Here is a 6,583-nt window from a genome sequence, read left to right as displayed (position 1 = left end):
GGATGCCAAACCCATCAAGACACCCATGGGAACCAATGGGCATCTCGACCTCGACACAGAAGGCAAATCCGTAGATCAAAAGGTATACCGGTCGATGATAGGCTCCTTACTCTATTTATGTGCATCTCGACCGGATATTATGCTTTCCGTATGCATGTGTGCAAGATTCCAAGCCGACCCTAAGGAAGCTCACCTTACGGCCGTAAAACGAATCTTGAGATATTTAGTTTATACTCCTAAGTTTGGGCTTTGGTATCCTAGGGGATCCACATTTGATTTGATTGGTTATTCGGATGCCGATTGGGCGGGGTGTAAAATTAATAGAAAGAGCACATCGGGGACTTGCCAGTTCTTGGGAAGATCCTTGGTGTCTTGGGCTTCAAAGAAGCAAAATTTTGTAGCTCTTTCTACCGCCGAAGCCGAGTACATTGCTGCAGGCCATTGTTGCGTGCAACTACTTTGGATGAGGCAAACCCTCAGGGACTATGGTTACAAATTAACCAAAGTTCCTCTTCTGTGTGATAATGAGAGTGCAATCCACATGGCGGATAATCCCGTTGAACATAGCCGCACTAAACACATAGCCATTCGGTATCATTTTCTAAGGGATCACCAACAAAAGGGAGATATCGAGATTGCATATATTAACACTAAGGATCAATTAGCCGATATATTTACCAAGCCACTTGATGAATAAACTTTTAACAAACTTAGGCATGAGCTAAATATTCTTGATTCTAGGAACTTCTTTTGTTAATTTGCACACATAGCTCATTCATATACCTTTGATCATGTCTCTTTTTATACATGCTATGACTAATGTGTTTTCAAGTCTATTTCACACCAAGTCATAGGTATATTGAAAGAGAATTGGAGTTTTCGGCGAAAACAAAGGCTTCCACTCCACTCTGTAACTCATCCTTCGCCGTCGCTCTGAGCATCTCTCCGGCTTTGGTATAATCTTCACTCATGTTTTATTTGTCAAAGGGGAGAAAGTAGTTAGAATAAGGGCTCTAATGACTCCGTTTTTGGCGATTTATGCCAAAGGGGGAGAGAGCATGAGCCCAAAGCAAAAGGACCGCACACCACCACCTAATTTTAAAAATGATTTTCAATTGGAAATTTCAAATTGGTATCTTATTGTGTTCAAAAGGGGAGAAAGTAGTATTTTCAAAATCGATATCTTAAAACCCTCTTGAACACTAAGAGGAGGATTTCATAAAGGGGGAGTTTTGTTTAGTCAAAGGAAAAGCATTTGAAACAGGGGGAGAAAATTTCAAATCTTGAAAATGCTTCGCAAAATCTTATTCATTTACCTTTGACTATTTTGCAAAAGGACTTTGAAAAGAATTTACAAAAGAATTTGCAAAAACAAAACATGTGGTGCAAGCGTGGTCCTAAATGTCAAAAATTAAAGAAACAATCCATGCATATCTTATAAGTATTTATATTGGCTCAATTCTAAGTAACCTTTGCACTTACTATTATACAAACTAGTTCAATTATGCACTTCTATATTTGCTTTGGTTTGTGTTGGCATCAATCACCAAAAAGGGGGAGATTGAAAGGGAATTAGGCTTACACCTATTTCCTAAATGATTTTGGTGGTTGAATTGCCCAACACAAATAATTGGACTAACTAGTTTGCTCTAGTCTATAAGTTATACAGGTGCCAAAGGTTCACACTAAGCCAATAAAAAGACCAAGAAATGAGTTCAACAAAGAGAGCAAGGGATAACCGAAGTGTGCCCTGGTCTGGCGCACCGGACTGTCCGGTGTGCCACCGGATAGTGTCCGGTGCACCAGGGCACTCGAGGCTGAACTCCTCACCTTCGGGAAAACGCAGAGGCGCTCCACTATAATTCACCGGATTGTCCGGGGTACCACCGGACAGTGTCCGGTGCTCCAGAGGAGAGCGACTCTGAACTCGCCAGCTTCGGATTTCCGCTCCGCTATAATTCACCGGACATGTCCGGTGCACACCGGACTGTCCGGTGAGCCAGCGGAGCAACGGCTACTTCGCGCCAACGGTCGACTGCAGGCGTATTAAATGCGCGCCAGCGCGCGCAGAAGTCAGAGCACGCGTGGGTGGCACACCGGTCAGCCTACATGGCTTGTCCGGTGCACCACCGGACAGCCAGGCGGGCCCACAAGTCAGAGCTCCAACGGTCGGAACTCAAAGCCTGGTGACGTGGCTGGCGCACCAGACACTGTCCGGTGCGCCATGCGACAGCAGCCTCCACCAAACGGCTAGTTTGGTGGTTGGGGCTATAAATACCCCCCAACCACCCCACATTCAAGTCATCCAAGTTTTCCACCCTCCAACTACTTACAAGAGCTAGGCATTCAATACAAGACACACCCAAGTGATCAAATCCTCTCCCAATTCCACAAAAGCTTTAGTGTTAAGTGAGAGAGATTTGTTGTGTTCTTTTGAGCTCTTGCGCTTGGATTGCTCATTTTTCTCATTCGTTCTTGAGATCATCTCAATTGTAAACAAGGCAAGAGACACCAATTGTGTGGTGGTCCTTGCGGGAAGTTTGGTTCCCAATTGATTTGAGAAGCGAAGCTCACTCGGTCCGAGGGACCGTTTGAGAGAGGGAAAGGGTTGAAAGAGACCCGGTCTTTGTGACCACCTCAACGGGGAGTAGGTTTGCAAAAACCGAACCTCGGTAAAACAAATCCGCGTGTCACACTCTTTATTCGCTTGCGATTTGTTTTGCACCCTCTCTCGCGGACTCGTTTATATTTCTAACGCTAACTCGGCTTGTAGTTGTGATTAACTTTGTAAATTTCAGTTTCGCCCTATTCACCCCCCGCTAGGCGACTTTCAGCATGGCGGATAATCCCGTTGAGCATAGCCGCACTAAACACATAGCCATTCGGTATCATTTTCTAAGGGATCACCAACAAAAGGGGGATATCGAGATTGCATATATTAACACCAAAGAACAATTAGCCGATATCTTTACCAAGCCACTAGATGAACAAACATTTAACAAACTTTAGGCATGAGCTAAATATTCTTGATTCTCAGAATTTCTTTTGATGTTTTGCACACATAGCTCATAAATATACCTCTGATCATATCTCTTTCATGTGCTATGACTAATGTGTTTTCAAGTGTATTTCAAATCAAGTCATAGATTGGAAGGGAAAAGAGTCTTCGACGAAGACAAAGGCTTCCACTCCACTCCATCAAATTACTCATCCTTCGCCGTCGCTCCGAGCAACTCTTCAACTTTGGTATAATCTTCACTCTTATGTTATTTACCATTGCGAGAGAAAGTAGAAAGGCTTATATTTCACTCAAGTATCCGTTTTTGGCGATTCATGCCAAAGGGGGAGAAAGTATTAGCCCAAAGCAAAAGGACCGCACCACCACCAATTTTCAAAATTTTGAGCTAAGAAAAGATTTTTTCAAATTGGTGATTTTTCAATCGGTATCTAACTATTGATAGAATTTCAAATTGGTACAACCCTTTCAAAACTAATATCTAAAACCCTCTTGTACACTAAGAGGAGGATTTTATTGAGGGGGAGTTTTGTTTAGTCAAAGAAAAAGCATTTGAAACAGGGGGGGAATTTCAAATCTTGAAAATGCTTCTCAAAATCTTATCCATTTACCTTTGACTATTTGCAAAAGGACTTTGAAAAGAACTTACAAAAGGATTTGCAAAAACAAAACATGTGGTGCAAACGTGGTCCAAAATGTTAAAAATAAAGAAACAATCCATGCATATCTTATAAGAATATTTTGGTTCAACTCTAAGTAACCTTTGCACTTACTTTATGCAAACTAGTTCAATTATGCACTTCTATATTTGCTTTGGTTTGTGTTGGCATCAATCACCAAAAAGGGGGAGATTGAAAGTGAAATAGGCTTACACCTTTTTGCTAATTGATTTTGGTGGTTGAATTGCCCAACACAAATAATTGGACTAACTAGTTTGCTCTAGATTATGAGTTCTACAGGTGCCAAAGGTTCACAACAAACCAATAAAAAGACCGAAAAAGGATTCAAATATAGAGAGCAAAAGTCAGCCGAAGTGTGCCCTGGTCTGGCGCACCGGACTGTCCAGTGTGCCACCGGACAGTGTCCGGTGCACCAGGGACTCCAACTCCGAACTGCTCACCTTCGGGAAATCTGAAGGCCGCTCCGCTATAATTCACCGGACTGTCCGGTACGCCAGTGGAGCAACGGCTACTTCGCGCCAACGGTTGTCTGTAGAAGGCATTAAATGCGCTACAGTGCGCGCCAGAGTCAGAGCAAAGCCAGATGGCGCACCGAACAATGAACAGTGCCTGCCCGGTGGCCCAGAAGACAGAAGCTCCAACGGTCGGAATCCAATGGCCAGGTGACGTGGTAGGCGCACCGGACAGTGTCTGGTGGCGCACCGGACTATCCGGTGCGCCATGCGACAGCAGCCTTCACCAAACGACTAGTTTGGTGGTTGGGGCTATAAATACCCCAACCACCCACCATTCATGGCATCCAAGTTTTTCTAACTTCCCACACCTTACAAGAGCTATAGCATTCAATACAAGACACTCCAAAGAGATCAAATCCTCTCCCAAGTCCAAAGACAACTCCAATCAATAGTGACTAGTGAGAGAGTGATATTCGTGTTCATTTGAGCTCTTGCGCTTGGATTGCTTCTTTTTCTCATTCTTTCTTGTGATCAACTCAATTGTAACCGAGGCAAGAGACACCAATTGTGTGGTGGTCCTTGCGGGGACTTTGTGTCCCGTTTGAATGAGAAGAGAAGCTCACTCGGTCTAAGTGACCGTTTCAGAGAGGGAAAGGGTTGAAAGAGACCCGGTCTTTGTGGCCACCTCAACGGGGAGTAGGTTTGCAAGAATCGAACCTCGGTAAAACAAATCATCGTGTCTTGCTCTTTATTTGCTCACGATTTGTTTTTCACCCTCTCTCTCGGACTCGTTCATATTTCTAACGCTAACCCGGCTTGTAGTTGTGCTTAAGTTTATAAATTTCAGATTTGCCCTATTCAACCCCCTCTAGGCGACTTTCAGCGCGCACAGACGTGGGCGCGGGTGGTGCAACCAACAGCCTGGTCCAGTCGGTGCGCTGGGTTGAACCAGGTTGCAGGGGTGATCGGCCTGGGCTTCCTTTAACTATTGGAATCCTAGGGCTCCCGTTATACCTGCCCTATATATATATAGTTTATGTATTTGGAGCCCTGGACTTCCAATAGCTGAGCAGAAGCTCTGACCCGATGTTGCCAACCAGTTCAGCCGCACCAGGTCCAAAATGTCTATAAAAGAAGCTCTAGATCGCTAGCCGCTAGGGTTCAGTTTTAGCGACGCCGGAAGTTACGCCCCTACCCCTGAGAGGCGCGTGCGACGGTGGATCCCTGAAGCGCGCACGACGGCGAGGCGGGAGCGGCTGCGGCATCGGATCCTGAGGGCACGCACGCGGCGGTGGCCCCATGAGGTGCGCACGACGACAATGTGGCAGCGGACGCGGTGGCGTCTCCCGTGGGGCTCGAGCGCGACAGCGTCTCCCTGAGGTGCACGCGGCAGCGACCCCTTGAGGTGCGCACGGCGGTGACGTGGGAGCGGCCGCGGCGGTGCGACGGCGGATCTCGGGGACATGTGAACAACGACGACACCCCTAAGGCGTGCATGACGGCGAGGTGGGAGCGGTTGGTGCAACGGATCTCGGGATTCATGAGCGCGAGGGTCGACCCCTAAGCGCGTACGATTGCGATGCCATCCAAGGTGGGAGCAGCGATGGCGGATTTCTCTAGGCGCAAGCGACGATGGCATCCTCTCCTAGGCACGAACTGGTGGCGCATCCCAGATGCGAGGCGCCGGTTCCGCAGGGCAGCGATAATATTTTTATGCTATTTTGTATATATATTTATGCCAATGTCAATAGGGTTTTATGACCTATATTTGAGTGCATGGTTCCGCTTCCATCTATTTGTATGTTTATAATATTTCTATTCATATTTTACGCAAACAATTTATTGATTTTATGCATTATCTCGTTTACTTAATCCAGTGTGTATTGAGTTCCTACCATTTATGCCATATGTATAAGATATATTTATGACCCACACATTTATGCAACAAAATAGAAATTTAGAAAAAGGTAACCGTTCTAAGAAATGAGATCATTTGCCACGATTCCATAAATCTCGTGTATGTTGATCCATTTCCTTTTGAACTCACATTATTGACATCCTAAATTTGTGCACATGCAGTAGAAAACCGATTTTTTACGCAGTCCACCATAGGGCATAAATAACTTCACCGTGTTGTATAACTAGTATCAGTATATATCATAAAGTGTTATAATGAGCCTTGATGCATGGATGTTGGAGAGATCCTATATTTATGGAGGAAATAAATCATTTAAATCAGATTTTTTTTGTTTCCATACATGTTTTCGTTATGAAATAGATCGATGATTTACACTAAAAAATTATACCCATTTATGTTGTTTTGGTTCACGTTTTACGCTGAAATCCGCCTGAACTCCCACGCACGATCAGCTCCATATCTTCTGTTCCGATATATACGGTAACTTCCAGCTTCGTGGGCGCGCTAATCACGG

The sequence above is a fragment of the Zea mays genome, chromosome 2 (genome assembly GCF_902167145.1).
Source record: "Zea mays cultivar B73 chromosome 2, Zm-B73-REFERENCE-NAM-5.0, whole genome shotgun sequence".
NCBI lineage: Eukaryota > Viridiplantae > Streptophyta > Magnoliopsida > Poales > Poaceae > Zea > Zea mays.
Note: the sequence above shows the minus strand (reverse complement) of the source record.